Source organism: Triticum urartu, chromosome 6A (assembly GCF_056163025.1).
Source record: "Triticum urartu cultivar PI428250 chromosome 6A, HENAU_Tu73, whole genome shotgun sequence".
Classification (NCBI taxonomy): domain Eukaryota; kingdom Viridiplantae; phylum Streptophyta; class Magnoliopsida; order Poales; family Poaceae; genus Triticum; species Triticum urartu.
In genome coordinates, this window is record NC_141878.1 from 491,648,261 (window position 1) to 491,667,421 (window position 19,161).

The following is a 19,161-nucleotide window of genomic DNA, read 5'->3' on the forward strand; positions in this document are numbered from 1 at the left end:
CGGACGCCGGGTTGTTGGGTTGAGGAGCTACCTTCTGTGTTATGGAGCATCAACACCACACCCAATAGATCTACAGGTTACACACCTTTCTTCATGGTTTATGGAGCGGAGGCAGTTCTTCCTAGTGACATCCGTCACGATTCGCCCCGTGTGGCAGCTTATGTTGAAGCTGATAATGAGAAGGCACGTCAGGATTCTCTGGACCTGTTGGATGAAGAGCGTGATCTTGCAGCAGCACGTTCGGCAATTTATCAACAAGATCTTCGACGTTATCACAGCCGTCGGGTTAAAACTAGAACCTTTCAAGAAGGAGATTTGGTGCTCCGGCTCATCCAGGATCAGACTGATATGCACAAGTTATCCCCCCCTTGGGAAGGACCCTTTGTGGTCAGCAAAAATCCGCACAACGGATCTTACTACTTCATTGATGTTCGTGAGCATGAAGACTCACGTCAATCAGAGGGGGAGACAAAGCGGCCATGGAACATAGCTCTCCTTTGGCCTTACTATACTTGAAGCCATAGGCTCTTCATCTGTACATATTTATGACAGCGTATATATCATATAATAAACCGGAGCCTCCGTTATAAGCGGGGTATCTGTTCTTTCTTATATCATGTGTGTGCTTTTACAAGTTAATTGACAAAACGGAGTCTTTGTTAAACCGGCTTTAGCACCTGCATAGAGATTAAGAAAATCACTAGGGGGCTTGGTCATGTTTGAACCACAACTACACCTCTTGATAGGCATTTCAGCCACAAAAGGAAAAATTTCTGGAGCCAAAGAGAGTGTTGTACACAGTACAGACTCAAACATAGGCGCACACTGAGCATCGCTCACAAAGTTACTTGGGGGCTCTTTTTTGCACAGCAACAAAGAGTTTGAAAGGACCCTCGTAATGGGCTATCAAGCCATGGCTTGGAAGCCTGGTGTATTCACCTAAAAACCCGGGTTAGCCTTCCTTCATCAAGTAAGCCACTCCTGTCCAGGTAATCCTGGTATGACCCATCGAACGTTTGACAAGTCAATCTTTTACAGACCCTGAACTTGTCATAGTTAAAACGATGATTGGTTAATTGGAGGCCCATCTTAAAAGGTTTGTTAAATGGTTTAACTCAGAGGCCTGGCAGCCCATGAAAAGCCTCGATTTGGAGCCTGGCAGCTCGTAAAAAGCCTCGCATATTTTCCTATTTGAATTTTTTTTATTGAAAATCATAAGTATTTTTTGATAAACCGGCGTCCTTGACCTGGCTTGCTTTTCAACTACTAGTTTTTGGCACATGATCAATTATAAATCGGTGTTCATTGACCCGGTCTGGTTTGACTAAATCACCAGTGTTATAAAATCTGGTAGTTACACCGGTCCGGTTTAATATATAGACCAGCATTATGAAGATGAAATTATCAAACGTCCCGGATTGGTGTTAACACCTTTGCCGTATACACGTTTTGAGGTATGTTCTGTACATTACTTTTTGTACAAACACTTGATTATTCATCTAAGTACTATATACTTCTTGGATATTACGACACGTTTAGCGGTAAACCACTAGACGCTTTTAAGTTTTTGTACCCAGGAAGACAATTCATCATGGGTTATGCATAAATATATCCCGAAGGGAGGCACAGGTTGTCACAAAGCATTATGAAACATGCTCGATGGCATGGCAGATAAACAGAGTTTCGGCTATCCTATTACATGAAGCTTCAAAGCGGCTCAAACAGTGCCATTGTTTTTCACAGTAGCCACATAAAACGGCGACCGGATCAGGACTCTTCATTGCAACGTTTTGACGGTTGCGGATCAGTTGATGTAGGCACTTCTTCATCCCTCCCCAGATGCTGGAAATCAGCCGTTGACCAATCGATTCTGGTTAAAGCTTGGAACACTGCTTCCTCATGGATAAGATTGGAAGGGTTAATATCATGGGCGTAAGTGTGCTTACGAATCGGAGGCACAAGTTCTTCGACTTCATGAATGTCGGCCGGCTGTCTTTTCCCTTCTGCATCATAAAACAGTTGAAAACGGGACAGATCGGTATCCTCAGCCAACTTGCTGGCCGCTGGCCGCATCTGTTTGGTCAGCCGCCGAAGATCATCATTGTCGAAGTTTGAACCGTCTTCTTTAACGCCTGGGTATCCTTTAATAATATCCTCCGCTTCAAGGTCCGGAATCCAGGCCTTGGCTCGAATAAGGGCAGTTAAAGCTCCTGCTCTGGCAGCGGCTCTCTTCAACTCGGCAATACGGGCTGGTAACATGCCTAGCTTCTCAAGGGTCTCCTTAATCAAAGTTGGAGCCGGTTTGTTATAAGCCACCGTGCTAATGGCCCGCTGAGACCCAGAGTATAGCTGCTCAACCAATGTATATGCCGCTTTGAGCTTCATCCACATATCTACACCAAGATGAGCGATCCGAGTGCCTGTCAAAGATTTTATCAACATTTTGGTTAATTTTAATATTCATTGACTGGCGCAACATACATAAGCAGGCACTTACCAAAGATAGCAGAGGTCATAGCATTGATTTGGCGTTTCAAACTGGCTAGTTCTTCAACCACTGGTTTCAGGGCTGCCTCGGCGTCTACAACTCTTTTGGTTAAGCCGGCTTTTTCGGTTTCCCATTCAGCACGCTCTTGGTTGAAGGATTCTGTCAGCTTTTCCATTCCGGCCAGGGCCTGGGTCAGCTCCTCTTTGGCTTTTGCAGCTTCAGCTTGTTGAGACTTCACATTTTCTTGCAAGTCAGAATTTCGGGCATCTTTGCTTCTCAGTTCAGCCTGCAACATTGAAGGTATATTCAACAAACAACATATTTATGCACTAAGTATAAAGCATATAACAAGTTATACACTTCATACTTGGGGGCTAATGCCTATTTTCTCTCAAATACTACACTCTATACAAGTCTCCAGAACAATGCAAGCATTATCCTTGACACTTGGGGGCTAATGTGTGTCTGTTCTAAAACGGATGTGTGAATTAAAAACCGGATTAACCTGCCAAGTTAAACCGGCCTTTGGGGGCTATGCTGCAGAAAGTTATCTAATTTTCCAAGATGAGTCTTATCTATTATTGGCGACACGCCATTGCAAGGATCAATGATGGGATGCTTGAAGTGTTACAAAGACCCGGTTTGTGATTAACAATCATAAAACGGCCCTTGGAGGCTACTTGGGATAGTGTTTCAGCTATAAATCAATATACAAAGGGAGAAGAATTTACCTCATATCGCTCTTTCATCAAGTTCACCAAACCGGCTTCATAATCCCGGTTTGAGTGCAGACGGTTCAAGAAGCCGGAATGAAGCTCATCAGTGTTAAGATGAGCATAGTTTGATAAGTCGCTGCTCCATTTACCTTTATCCTTGGCAATTTGCTCTTCTTTGGCACTATGCTGAGCTAAAATGACGGGATGGCCATGAGAGCTGTGGCCTATTCCAGTAATAATAACATCATCACCTTGGCCTTCAGGATTTTTGGTGGATGATGTTGGAATTTCATTGTCCTTCACCGGACTAGTCCGGTTTGGTTCTGCCGGTTCAGTATCGGGTGCGGCAGGCTCAGCATCTGTTGGTTCGTCGGTATGTTGACCTTCAAGGGGCGGATCATCAAAAGTAGCTTCAGGATGGGGGCCTTCCAGTTCACCCGTCTGTTCCGGTTCACCCCTTGGTTCTTCTTCTTCGGTGATAGGGTCTTCTGGCGGATTGGTGACCCGAGCTTTCTTGCTGGGTCTGGCTTTGGCCCTGCAAACAGAATAAAAAAGGATTAACATCCTATTCAAAGGATTTAGGGCGCATTGAAAGGAAAGGTTTTTACAACTTACCCGGCCACAGTTTTCAAAGGGGGGAGTTGAGTTGCTGTCGATTCACCAGAACAAGAAGGAGGTGTCACCTGATAATTTGAATCGGACAGATTAAGAGGCTGTCTGAAATAACCTGCCTTGGGGTAAGAATGGTCAGAAGTAGGAGAGACCTCAGACTGGCGTTTCCGAACCGGAGTGTCAGGTAAACCTGCCGAAGTGACCTGTTGGCCACTGTGCCGGGTTGTCCGACGAGCTTCATGCTGTTGAGTCTTCAAAATAAATGTTGGATCCAAGTGAGCAAGAGGATGAGAAAAGCTTACTTTCCGGATTGCTTAGCGAGTTTTTTGTGTTGGCATAGAGTCTAAACCGGAGGAAAGGGTAATTACCTCTACGTCATCAGCTTGACTAGCTTCTGCATCCTCCTAAGGAAGATCATTGTTAACAGATGCATAAAAAGAGAGCCAAGTGAGTCAAGTTCTACCTCAACTTCTGGATCATCAGTATCATCATCAAGCTCCATATTAATCCGGTCAGTCGTTTTCCGCTTTGACGTCTGTTCTACGGCTTTGGTCTTCGGGCGGGATGGCTTGACCGCTTTGTCTCCAGTTGGCTTTGTCGCTTTCTCTATGGATTTCCGTTTCCAGAAGGGGTTGTTGCCCTATACATATAAAGAAGAAGGGTTACAGGTTGCATAAGTTCAAGATAGTAGAGATAAAGAGGGAGTATAATGCTTACAGCAGGTAGTTTGTTCTTGACATAGAAGGGACTCAGACCGGTTTGACTACAGACCAGTTCCGATTCATTCAGAATCTTCTTTACACCTTCAGTAACTTCTTCCTCAAATAATTGGATGTTGCAATGGCGTTGAGGGTCGTCAACCTCACCGGTATATTCACACATTAAACCGGGACGCCGACTTAGCGGCAAGATACTCCAGGATATCCAGCAGCACACAAAATCCACGCCTATTAAACTATTTGCCATAAAGGCCCGGAGCTTGGCGAGTTGAGGAGCGTATTTCGCCCTTTCTGAAGAGCCCAGTCGTTGTGGCATTGGGTGAGTATTGGATAATCTGTGCTCACGAAAACCGGGGAGGGGATTTTCATCCTCAGGCGAAGTGTCTCTGCAGTAAAACCATGTTTGGTTCCATTCCTTTGGGTGGCTATGATGTTTGGCATGAGGAAATTCCACTTCTTTCCGCTTTTGAATCGAGACACCACCAAGCTCTGTGTTCGGGCCATTTACAAACTCTGTGCGCCGGTTTAAGTGAAAGAAATCCCGGAACAATTCTGCAGTTGGTTCTTCTTGTAAATATACTTCACAGAAGACTTGGAAGTTGCATAAGTTGGAAACTGAGTTGGGACCAATATCTTGTGGATGCAGTTGAAAGCTGGCAAGCACATCTCGATAAAACTTCAACCCTGGCGGTTTGAAACCACGGCCTATATGGTCAACAAAGACCACCACCTCGCCCTGCCTTAGGGTTGGAGGATTTTCTGTTCCTCGAACTCGCCATTTGGTCTCAGGTTTCTTAGGCAGAGAACCAATGCTAACCATCTCATTCAACTTAGCCTCAGTAACCCAGGAACGAGCCCAGTTGCAGGCAGTGAATTGTTTGGCCATTGCAAAGCGAACAAACTGAAAATGAAAGGCCGGTTTATAAATTACGTATGATTATATACAAGAGACAAGGGAGTAAGAAACATACTGATATGTGAAATGGTACAACCCGGAGACCAATGCAATAAGAGAAAAAGGTAATACCAGCACAGGATTACTCAAACACTGTTAAACCAGAGCATAATTATGAAGTTAAAATGCTCCTCCGGTTTATCAGAGGGCTAATGGCATAGACTGCTTATACAAGGTCAAACCGCCTATATTGGTGCGAGGAGAAACGGATCTCACAGGAACGTAGAAACAGATCTCACAGTGATATATAAAACTTTCGGATCTAAGATAAGACAGAAAAGGAAAAATAATTGGATCTTGAAGGGATGCATAACTGAAGCAATTTATGACAGACTACATCAGTTCTTTGCGCATAAGGATTTGTGATGACCATGGTAGGTTAGCTACGGCAAGAGATACATCAAGCATGAAGTGTCCATCTACATACTAAAGGAAGAACAGGGAAGAACAACACTGATGAACTTCGGAAGAACTGCGAAGAACGTCGAAACCCTAGAACAGATCTGTGGCGATAAAAGCAGAGAACTTACCAGAGCTGGTGAGGAAGCGGAAAGGCGCCGCAGTATTCTGGTGCGTTCATGGTGATGTAGCGGCTAGGGTCGGAGCAGGGGCGACGGTCGACGGTGGCGGCGGAGCTCCAGAGGCTGAGCGGCGCAAGGAAGATGACGCGAAGAGGCACGGGGGGGGGGGAGGTGAAAATGACCCCTCGGCCCTATTTATAGGGTGAAGCGATAAAACGGCAAGCACGGGAATCGAGGAGCCCAAAAAATGGATAAGTTAATAAATATGTCACCTCTATGACTGAATATATATTAAATGAAGGTAATCTCCGACATCAATAGATGGATGACGTCAGGGCGGTTTATCATAATTTTGAAGTATGACGTCGCGGCGGTTTACAAGATCAAAAGTGAAGATAGGAGAGAAGATTTTTTCTAAGTATGGAAGATTGACATGAACAAGTTCAAACCAATCTGGGGCCTAATGTTGGGGATATTACTATTGGAGGTAAACCGGCCTTATGTAGCCGGGTTGACTCCTTGAAGATTAGAAGCCCATGAAGAGGTGAGGATAATGGCGCTTTAAGGAAGGCCCAAGGCCCAAAGGCGGGCTATAGCCTGTAAATGTAAACCGACCTAGTCAAATAACTTGTATGATAAGATAGGGAGAGTAGAGACCGAACCGGACACGTTTATGATCCGGCTTCGGGGCTCTGTAGTCCGGCGGGCGTCAACCTATGTATATAAAGGGACGACCCGGCCACGGTTTAGGGACAGAGAACAACAACTCGAGAGCCAGACAAAGCGGATTCACTCCCTGCCCTTCGAAACCCTAGCAATACCAATCACAACTAGACGTAGGCTTTTACCTTCCTCGAAGGGGCCGAACTAGTATAAAATTCCCCGTGTCCCTTTGTCTGGTTTAACCCCTTAAGCTAACCCGTAGCGATGGCTCCATGACTAAGTCCTTTCACAAGGACATCTGCCGTGACAAACCCATGACAGAACCTATGGAACGCGGCCAGGCTCCGAAGATTCTACGCCTAGCACCGGACCCAGTGTTCATCCCCTTCCTCTGTCCATTTTTTATACATTATCTATCTTGTTTTTCTTTCTTTCTTTTATTCTTTCTCTAGGCCTTCAAAGGCCAACTTGCGCCTCGTTTGCACATTACAGATGCGCCAGCCGCACTCATCATACCTAGGGGCTTCTTTCACAGAAGTTTGATTATTTATTTGGGCCTCGTGCCCCGCACATGTGTTATGCTTCCACATGTTCCTTTTTCGCCATTATATGCATCGATATGACTTAAGTTTTGGCCAAGCTGGGTTGCCTGGCTCTTGTATTTATGCCCTAAGTTCCCGTTAATTCGGCTAGGGCATAAGGGGAGCACCTCTGCGATTGTTACTGCCGGGTCAGCCGGATGTGTACCTCAGACTGGGTGAAGCCGAAAGCTAGTGTTCTTAAGGGAATATTCGGTCGGCGAACAAAAGATGCTTTTAATTTATTTTCCATATCTGCCCCCAGATGTTTTTTCCCGCGTTTCCTATCGCAGTCCAGACATGCACTTTAGGGCATGCTTACCCAGGGAAAGGAACCCTTAACGGAACTATTCTCCCTGGAAGATGTTTCTTACTACCCATGTAATATAACATAACTAGTTGGGCACTTGTCTGTTCAAGCACCAATGACCCCTACACCTGGTCTCCACGCATACCCCGGTTCTTATATAACTGAGCGGGTATTCGGATACACACCGGACTATCAGGTCCCGAGGTTGAAGCGAAAAGGTCCGCCATGAAAAATGATCTACAATCCGGCTAGAAGGCATTATACATGTCACTTTAATTACATAGTCATGCAAACTGACTAAATTCCTCCTCTATACCATCCAACAGGCGGTCTAGCCTACAATCCTGTTGGGAATACTTTGCGGCTAATTCTACTTGCCCATAAACTAAGCTAACGGGGATCTCTTTTCCGTTGGGCCCCACAGGTCCGACCTCGGCCATGTGATTTGGGTCAGCCTTGGTGTACCGCGTCTTCACCATGGCCCAGGCTTCTCGGGCACCTTGTCGGCAGGCCGATATCTTCCATAATCGGAAGCGCCACCGTGCTCCCTTGAGCTTCTCCGTAAGCTTTGCAACGCCTTCTGGCAGGGAGGCGGATGGCCACAAGGCCTGGGGAACACCTTGCATCACCTGTCGAACTTGTTCGTGCAGATGCGAGAGCTCGGATAGAAGATCACCTGCAGACCCGGGCATTTCCTCCGCAGGACGACCCATCAGCATACCCACAGACATAACACTGTTAGTCGGCTTCTTCGCCGAACTCCTTCAAAAGGATTCATTCAAGCACTTACTGAAAATGCCGCGCCTAAGCCGCCTTTTGTCCTTCTCGGAGTCTGCAAGCTGGGCTCGAACGTCTTTTAGTTACACGCTCAGCTTGACATTGGCGTCTTGGAGATTGTTTTTCTCCCGCCTAACCTCAGTCAGCATGCGTTTGCCAGCCTCTAGCTGTCGCACGACATGCTGGTCCCCCGGATTTTTTCCGGATTCATCTGCAAAATCTATTGTTAGATCTGCAGCCACGTCGCACACTATATGGTAACCATCATTCTTTAAAGTAAATGTTACCAGCGGGAGGCTTTTTCGGTTCCTGCAATGCGGCAACAGCGGCCCGCAGTTGGGTCTTGCATTCCTCCAGCTCCTGGGACAGCCTAGTATTCTTCTCTGTAAGAACCTGCACAATAAAGATGATCCTTAAATCAGTTCTGCTAACTGTTTCAAGTCTCAGGGGCTACTGATACATATAAATCGCCAGATATACTTACCCGTACATCCTTTACATACTGATCCGTGGCTCTGGCTAGACCATCTTGAGCAGCATGGAGGTACGCCTCTCTGGAATTAAAGGCATCAAATGCCTCTGGTGAGAAACAAGCGTCACGGAGTATGGCCCGGCGACGCCTATGATTCATGGCGCTTTCCACTTCTGAGTTAGTAGCGGATAATCTATACGCATCCTCTGTAGGGGGATTATCCGGCGCCTGCCCCATATCGGCTTCCGCCTCTATGTCCGGACCTGGCGCCCGACTGGTGGAGGCGTGATCAGCAACATCGTCGGACATATTCCGGCGAGCGTTTTTTCTATTAAAGAAACACGAGAGTCATTACATTTTGAGAAAGACGACAACCACGGAGCGGGGTTTTTATACCTTTGCGACGGCGTCTCCGTCCTGACCGCCTTCCTTTTTGGCCTACCCGGCCTCGGCGCCTCTTGTTGGCGAGTTGCTGCGGGTTCGGCAGGGCGTCCCGAATGCCTTCCCTGTAAAAAATTCCATGTGTATATGGTGGGTGAAGTGTCTAAAAGGGGATCCTAGTTTTTGGAGTTGGGATTTTTTGGGTTTTCTTACGTGCGATGCAGGGAGTAGTCCGGGATAGTCGGCCGTAATGGCCACCATGGCATCGTCGCAGCTTAACTGATAGAACTGCCGGTCTATCAGCTCCACGGAGATAACCGGATCTTCTTCAAGTCCGGAGTCGAGGGCCCAGTCAGGGTCCTCTAGTTGTGGAGAGGGGCTGCTGACCTCCTTTATGTCTTTTCGCAGTTCCTGCCGCAAACTGGCAAGGTGAATACTTACGACAAATAATGCGGGAAGATGGAAGTAAGGGGATATAGCTTACCCAGCTTGGAGGATTGTACATGGAGAATCCATCCCGTGGCTTGATGCAGGTGAACTCCTCCTCCTCTCCCTTGAAAAATTCGGACAGAATTTTGGCTAAAGCGGCAGCATCGCCCGGACCCTTATGCCCGTAGCGGGTGGCGTCATCCGCCCCGTTGAAACACCACAAGGGGTGCCCACGGTATTGAAGTGGTTGCACTCCCCGCATTATGCAAATCGACATAACTTCGATTATTGTCAATCCTGATTGAGCCAGTGCTTTGATCCGGTTCATCAGATAGAGGACTTCTCTGTTGTCTTCCACCTGGGGGCTCCGTGGGCGCCAACTTCGGCGCTTCTTCAGAGGAGCATTGTTGAACTCAGGAAGACCCCGCCGAATAGGGCCCGGAAGGGGAACGTCCTCCATATAAAACCATTCTGAAGGCAAGTCTTCGGACGGCTTCTTCGGGGTACCAGGCAGGTATCCGGTATTGGCGATGCGCCATATTTCGGCTCCGCCCACTTGATAAAGTGATTCCCTCTGTGTGCGAGGGACGAGGCAAAATAGCCTTTTCCACAGCTCGAAGTGAGCCTCGCAGCCCAGGAACAACTCGCAGAGAGCGACATAGCCGGCGATATGTAGAAGGGAGGCAGGGGTGAAATTGTGTAATTGGAGGCCGTAGAACTCCAGGAACCCGCGAAGGAACGGATGAATTGGGAATCTGAGTCCCCTTAGTAAATAAGGAACAAGGTATACCCGTTCCCCCATGGAGGGACAGGGAAAGCTCTCCGCTTGCTCCCCGCCATTGTAGGTGGCAAGCCCGGCTCGAACGGGCACCATATATGCCGGAGGGAGAAATCCCTTGGTCCACAGTTCGACCAATCGACTGTGTGGGACTGAACACCTCTCCCAATCATCGGGCTTAGGGCTACGGGGGCGGGGGGAGGAGCTGCGGAGGTCGGCCATGCTGGAATGGATCTTTCTGAAACGCGCTCTGATGGATTCTCGCTGAGGGGAGGATGGTGTGGATCGGATCTAAGAATCCATATCCCTTTAATAGACAATTTATTTATCTGGCTAGGGGGGCAAATGTAAAAATGCCCTGGTGACTCGTATTCATTCGACGCATGGGAGATAGCCCTTATTGGGCACGGAAGCCAAGAGGTTCAACGTTTATGGGGCCGGACATTGCTTACAAACACTTGGAAATTGGAGAAGAACCCGCCTTGCAATGCCGAAGACAATACTGCGCGCCGGACTCATCGTCATTGAAGCCTGGTTTGGGGGCTACTGAGGGAGTTGAGGGAGTCCTGGATTAGGGGGTGTTCGGATAGCCGAACTATACCTTCAGTCGGACTCTTGGACTATGAAGATACAAGATTGAAGGCTTCGTCCCGTGTCCGGAAGGGACTTTCCTTGGCGTGGAAGGCAAGCTTGGCGATACGGATATTCAGATCTCCTACCATTATAACCGACTCTATGTAACCCTAACCCTATCCGGTGTCTATATAAACCGGAGGGTTTTAGTCCGTAGGACAACATACACATCAACAATCATACCATAGGCTAGCTTCTAGGGTTTAGCCTCTCTGATCTCGTGGTAGATCTACTCTTGTACTACCCATATCATCAATATTAATCAAGCAGGACGTAGGGTTTTACCTCCATTGAGAGGGCCCGAACCTGGGTAAAACTTCGTGTCTCTTGCCTCCTGTTACCATCCGGCCTAGACGCACAGTTCGGGACCCCCTACCCGAGATCCGACGGTTTTGACACCGACATTGGTGCTTTCATTGAGAGTTCCTTTGTGTCGTCGCCATCAAGAAGGATGCCTCGCCCCGTCTTTAAAGACGTCACCGTTGCTAAGGGAGCTTTGGCTGTCGGCCAAACCCTCCGGCTAGGTGGTTTTCTTATGACTGCCTGTTCGGCTTCTGCGTCGACGATGACCTCTCGAGCCATCGAAAACAATCTTCATGTTAGTTCGGAACTCGCCGAGCAGTTAGATCCAATGGAGCTTTCCTCCATAAACGAGCTCTTGGATCGCTTTGCCGCCCTGGGAGTCGCTACGGATTACGAACAGATTGGGCCTAAAACCGATCTGAGAGAGATCAAATCTCCCTAAGTCACCCACCACGTTGCCGTGGTAGAGGGACAGTGCGGCAACCCTTCGTCTATCTTAAGGACTCGCTACGTCCGGATTCCCGATCCCTCCAAGCCGGATACCCGCGGAGGGGAGGATATCACTCAAGACCTGAACTTAGAGTCAGCCGACGGGCTGGATTCATTGGACAACACCCAGGGATCCAAATTTTCGAGTTCAGAAATTCCTCGGCCTCTGAGCCTCAGACAGGGTGAGGCTTTGGATTTAACTCCACCCACCCACACCAACATAAGCGATCTATCCAAAATCAGGCATGAGCCCGGCGAAACAGTACATCATTACTGGGCTAGATTCCTCCTGGTTAAGAACAGGCTAAGGGACTGCCGCGAGGAAGACGCAATCTTAATCTTCTGCAATAATTGCACGGACAAGGGAATACTCAATGCCATAAGTCGCCGTGATATCACACACTTCGCTGACTTGGCGTCCATTGTACAAAAGTATTGTGCGATGGAAAGCGCCCGGAAAACCAAAATAAAATTTTGGGACAATCCGGCCCTAAATACAAACCCAGTCCGAAATAAAAGGGTGCAGCATAACCAGACACCCAGGTCAAATACCAAAAAGCAAAAACCCTCTATAGGGCATGGAACCGTACTGGAAGGATGGCTTAACGGACCCTGTAAAATTCACAGTACAGAGGACGCCACACCAACTCACAGCCTTAGAGCATGTTGGATACTCCGGCAGGTGGCCAAAATTGGCAAAAACCTCCTAATTCCGGAGGCCACAGAAAGCCACCCCAGAGACACCCATACGGTATTAACAGTCTTCTAGACTTTCGCATCAAATAATATGCGAAAAAGGACACTCCGCAGCCTTGGCGAAGTCTACCAAGTAGCAACAATAAACCCATGGAGTGACACGGCTATTACCTTTAACGCCAGTGATGAACCTAAATTCCGAACAGCCCGAGCACCAGCCGCATTGGTCCTCAGCCCAATAGTGGACGACTTTCGTCTTACCAAGGTACTCATGGACAGCGGCAGCGGATTGAACCTCATTTACGAGGAAACCCTTCAAAAAATAGAAATAGACTGGAACCGCATTGAGCGAAGCAGCACAACCTTTAGAGGAATAATCCCCAGTCGGAAAGCGCGCTGCACAGGAAAAATCACACTAGATGTGGTGTTCGGCATGCCGGATAATTACAGGTCCGAAGAGATCACGTTCCATGTGGCTCCGTTCAGCAGCGGTTATCACGCTCTGCTAGGGCGGGAAGCATTCACAATCTTCCAAGCAATACCCCGTTACGGGTACATGAAGCTCAAAATGCCCGGGCCTAACGGGATCATCACTCTCGCTAGTGATCCGGACATAGCACTCCGCGCCGAAAACAAGACAGCCGCACTGGCCCTCGAGGCACTATCCGAAGCCCTAGCGGCTGAGGAACTGACTGCGCTGCGCTCTACGGTGAATAGGGACGATGTGGTACTCGACAAAAGATCCAAGTCCACCTCCTTTAAACCGGCGGACGAAATAGTCAAATTCCAAGTCCATCCAACGGACCCAAATAAAACAGCTTCCATCGGGGCACAGTTAAACCCTGATGTAGACACCGCACTGCGAGAGTTCCTATGAGAAAACTGGGACATTTTCGCCTGACACCCTTTAGACATGTCAGGAATCCCACGCAGGCTGGCCGAGCACAGCTTAAATATCCAAACAGGATTCAAACCTGTCAAACAGGCTCTTCGACGTTTTTCCGAACCTAAGAGACATGCTATGGGAGAGGAGCTAGCAAAGCTATTGGAGGCCGGATTCATCAGAGATATAAAACATCCGGACTGGCTAGCGAACCTGGTGATGGTACCAAAGAAGGACAAATCCTGGCGCCTGTGCGTTGATTTTAAAGACCTTAACAAGGCTTGCCCAAAGGATCCCTTCCCCCCTCCCCCGCATCGATCAAATTATCGACGCTACCGCAGGACACGATTCGTTGTGTTTCCTCGACGCATATTCCGGCTACCATCAAATCAAGATGGCAGAATCTGACCAATCCGCAACGGCATTTATCACACCATACGGCCCATTCTGCTTCAACACAATGCCCTTCGGGCTCAAAAACGCCGGCGCAACATATCAGCGCATGATTCAGACATGTTTGGCAAGCCAGATCGGCAAAACAGTGGAGGCATATGTAGATGATGTGGTCGTCAAAACAAGACATGTCGAATCTCTAGTAGACGACTTGAGGCTCACATTTGATAACCTCCGAACATACGACATCAAGCTCAACCCGGAAAAATGCGTTTTCGGCGTTCCAGCCGGAAAGCTCTTGGGCTTCATTGTATCCGGTAGAGGAATCGAAGCAAATCCGGCCAAGATCTGAGCTCTGTCGCAACTGGATATCCACAAGGACCTCAAACAAATACAAAAATTAACCGGATGCGTGGCGGCTCTAAGCCGCCTTTTCTCCTGCCTGGGAGAAAAGGCCCTACCCCTTTATCGCCTCCTTCGGTGCACCGAACACTTCGAATGGACGGATGCAGCCACGGCCGGATTCGAGGAGATAAAAGCCATACTCGCAACAAACCCAATCCTGGCCGCGCAAAATATTGGCGAACCAATGCTATTATACATTGCAGCAACACATCAGGTTGTAAGCGCAGTGCTCGTCGTCGAACGAGAAGCGGACGGACACAGATTCCCCCTTCAAAAGCCGGTCTATTATGTGTCCACTGTCCTCACTCCTTGCAAATCACGGTACCCGCATTATCAAAAGATCGCGTACGCGGTATTCATGGCATCCCGGAAGCTACGACACTACTTTCAAGAGTGTTCAATAACAGTAGCCTTGGAAGTACCACTCAACGATATTATAAACAACCGTGACGCAACGGGCCGGATTGCAAAATGGGCCATTGAGCTCCTCCCGTTTGACATAACTTATAAGCCACGGCGAGCCATCAAGTCGCAAGTCTTGGCCGACTTCGTCGCAGAATGGACGGAGGCCGAACTCCCTAAAGAGTACGACACATATTCAAATTGGATCATGCATTTCGACGGCTCCAAGATGTTGGCCGGACTGGGGGCTGGCGTCGTTTTGACGTCCCCCACAGGAGACACAGTTAAATACGTACTCCAGATTATGTGCACGGACTCCAACAACGCAGCCGAATATGAGGCCCTTTTACATGGTCTCCGGATGGCAGTATCCATGGGCATTCAATGCCTAGAGGTGCGCGGGGACTCGAACCTCGCTATATCCCAAATAAATGGAGACTTCGATGCCAAGGATCCAAAAATGGCAGCTTACCGCAACGCCGTCCTAAAAATGTCAGCTCGGTTCGAGGGGCTTGAATTTCACCATATAGCCCGGGAAAATAATCAGGCGGCGGATGTCCTGGCACGCATCGGCGCAAAACGCGATGTAGTCCCCCCCAAAATCTTCCTGGAAAGGCTGTTCAAGCCATCCGTAGTATGGGAAGGGGAGCCGAACAATAACACCCCGGACCCAACCGCATTGCCCGACACCGAACATTCTGACACAATCGGAGGCTCTGCCAATGAAATAACACCTTCAGCCCATGTAATAATGGTCGTCATTGCCCCGTGGACAGAACCATTCCTTGCCTACCTCACTAGGCAGGAACTCCCCGAGGACCAAAATGAGGCACGCTGCATAGTGCGGCGATCCAAAGCCTACAGAGTCCACGAGGGAGAGCTTTATAAGAAAAGCACCACCTGAGTACTTCAAAGGTGTATCTTCGAAGAGGAGGGGCGGAACCTCCTGGCTGAAATTCATGCCGGATTGGGCGGTCATCACGCTGCAGCTCGGTCCCTCGTAAGCAAGGCCTTCCGTACAGGCTTTTATTGGCCGACGGCCCGGGCAGACGCTCAGGACTTAGTCCAATGATGCGCCGGTTGCCAGCTCTTTGCAAACCAAAGCCATATGCCACCCACCGCCCTCCGAACCATCCCCATTACTTGGCCCTTCACGGTCTGGGGGCTTGACATGGTTGGACCCCTTAAAGGCGGAACCCACAAGCAAAAATACTTACTAGTCATGGTGGATAAATTCACCAAATGGATAGAAGCCAAGCCTGTTAAGACGGCCGAATCCGGAACGGTGATAGACTTTATATCCGGGGTCGTACACCGTTACGGTGTTCCCCACAGCATCATCACTGATAACGGCATGAACTTCACGGCCGACGAGGTAAAACTCTGGTGCAAAAACATGGGCATCAAGCTCGACTATGCTTCCATCTATCACCCACAAACTAACGGCTAGGTCGAACATGCAAATGGTCTTATCATGAGCGGCATTAAACCCAGATTAGTGCGGTCCCTCAAGGAATCTAACACGCACTGGGTAGAGGAGCTCGACTCCGTACTCTGGGGGCTGCGGACCACACCGAATCGCACCACCGGATACACACCATTCTTTATGGTGTACGGTGCAGAGGCAGTTTTGCCCTGCGATATAATTCATGACTCACCTCGAGTGCGCATGTACGAAGAAAGAGAAGCCGAGCTCGATCGGCAGGACAGCTTAGACGCATTGGAGGAGGAGCGTGACGTGGCAAAAGCCCGTTCCGCATTCTATCAACAGCAGGCTCGAAGATACCAAAGCAGAGAAGTACGGGCCAAAAATTACAATGTTGGCGAATTAGTTCTACGACTACCGAACAAGAAAAAGGACAAACTCAAGCCCAAGTGGGAAGGTCCCTTCATAATCGACCAAGTCCTGACTGGTGGAGCGTACCGCCTGCGAGATGCATCGGATAACCGACTCGAGCCGAACCCATGGAACGCAGCCCATCTCCGAAGATTCTATGCCTAGCGCCGGACTCTATGTTCGTCTCCTTCCTCTGTCCATTTTTATATATTTTCTGTCTTGCATTTCTCTTCTTCTTTTCTCTCTCTCTCTTATAGCCCTTAAAGGCTCATACAGTGACGCGCCATCCGCGCTCATTAAACCTGGGGGCTTCTTTAAACAGAAGCTTATTCATACGGGCTTCATGCCCAACACATGCGTCACACTTCCGCATGTACCTTTTATTCACCATTATATGCATCAATATGACTTTAGTTTTGGCCAAGCTGGGTTGCCTGGCTCCTGTGCTTACCCCTATGTTTCCGATTGTTCGGCTAGGTGGTAAAGGGAGCACCTCTGCGATTGTTACTGCCGGGTCAGCCGGACGTGTACCTCAGACTGGGTGAAGCCGAAAGCTAGCGTTCTTAAGGGAATATTCGGTCGGTGAACTAAAGATGATCTTTTTATTTTTTTACGCCCCCAGATGTTTTCTTGCGTTTCTTTTCGCAGCATGGACATGCACCTTAGGGCATGCCTCCCAGGGAAAGGAACCCCTAACGGAACTATTCTCCCTGGAAGATGTTTCTTACTAACCATGTAATATAACATAACTAGTCGGGCACTTGTCTGTTCACGCAATAATGACCCCTACGCCTGGTCTCCATGCATTCCCCGGTTCCTATATAACCGCATGGGAATTCGGACACACTCCGGACCGTCAGGTCCCGAGGCTGAAGCGAAAAGGTCGGCCATGACAAATGATCTACAATCCGGATAGAAGGCATTATAAATGTCAACTAAATTACATAGTAATTTTGACTAATCGTATTCCTCTTCAATACCATCTAACAGGCTGTCTAATTTATAGTCTTGCTGGGAATACTTTGCGGCCAACTCTACTTGGCCGTATACTAAGCTTACAGGGATCTCCTTCCCATCGGGCCATATAGGACCGACCTCGGCCATGTGGTTGGCGTCAGCCTTTGCGTACCGCGTCTTCACCATGGCCCAGGCCTCCCTAGCGCCTTGACGGCAGGCTGATATCTTCCACAATCGGAAGCGCCGCCGTGCTCCTTTTAGCTTCTTCGCAAGCTCTCCAAGACCTTCGAGCATGGAGACGGATGGCCACAGGGCCTGGGCGATGCCTCGCATCGCCTGCCGAACTCGATTGAGCAGTTGCGAGAGCTCGGGAAGAAGGTCACCCGTAGAACCGGGCATCTCCTCTGCAGGACGGCCTGTCAGCACACCTACAGACATTGCTCTGTTAATCGACTTCCCTGCCGAACTTTCTTTTAAAAGGTTCATTCAAGCACTTATTAAATATGCCGTGCTGAAGCCGCTGATTCTCCTTCACGGAGTCTGACAGCTGGGCACGAACATCTTTCAGCTCGATGCCCAGCTTGGTGTTGGCATCTCGGAGATCGTGCTTCTCCCCCATCACCTTCAACAGCACCCTCTCACCAGCCTTTAGCTAGCGTAGGAGATGTTGCCTTTCCGGATCCAATCCGGCGCCATCTGCAATTTCATTTGTCAGATTCGCACCAAAGCCGTGCTTCGCAAAATACTTATCTTTCGAAGTGTATATTACCAGCGGGGGCCTCCTTAGGCTCCCCTGCCGTGGCTAGTGCGGCCTCAAGTTGGGCTTTGCACTTTCCAGCTCCTTGGACAGTAGGGAATTCTTTTCTGTAAGAACCTGCATAACAAATGATCCTTAAATCAGTTATTTTAACTGTTTCAAGTCTCGGGGGCTACTGGTATATATATAATTACCAAAATTTTCTTACCCGTATGTCTTTTACATATTGCTCCGTGGCTCTGGTTAGACCATTTTGAGCGGCACGGAGAGACACATCTCCCGACTTAAAGGCATGTAACGCCTCTTGGGAGAAACAAGCGTCGCGAAGAATTGTCCGGCGACGCCTGTGGTTCATGGCACTCTCCACCTCAGAGTTGGTGGAAGACAACCTGTCCACATCCTCCGTCGGAGGAGCGTCCGGTGCGCGCCTTGTGTTCGGCCCCGCTTCCGGGCCAGGCTTTGGAGCCTGGCTGGTGGAGGCGCGATTGGCGGTATCTCCGAATATAGTTCGGCGAGGTCTCTTTGTCCTGAAGAGGGCACAAGTGTTAATATGCCCTGAAGGTACGACACCTGGGATAAGGGGGTGCGCCATACCTTTGCGCTGACGCCCTGGTCCGTACTGCACCTCTTTTCTGCCCACGGGGCCCTGCGGCCCCTCGTTGGCTTGTCGCCGCAGGTTCGGCCTCCCGTTTCTGGGAGGCCGGGATTAGCCCTGGATAATCAGCCGTAATGGCCACCAGGGCGTTGTCCTTGCTCAATTGATGGAACACTCCATCAATCAGATCCACCGAAAGCTCCAGATCCTCTTGCGAGTCCGGGTCGAGGGACCGTCCTGGGTCCTCGGGTTGTGGAGGAGGGCTGCTTATTTCTTTAACAGCCTGGCGCAGTTCCTGCGTCGAAATCGCTAAGATTAAATATTTAACAATGGGGATATAAAACGGATGGGCAAGATGTGATCACTCACCCAGCTTGGAGGATTGTACATGGAAAATCCACCCTTTGGGTTA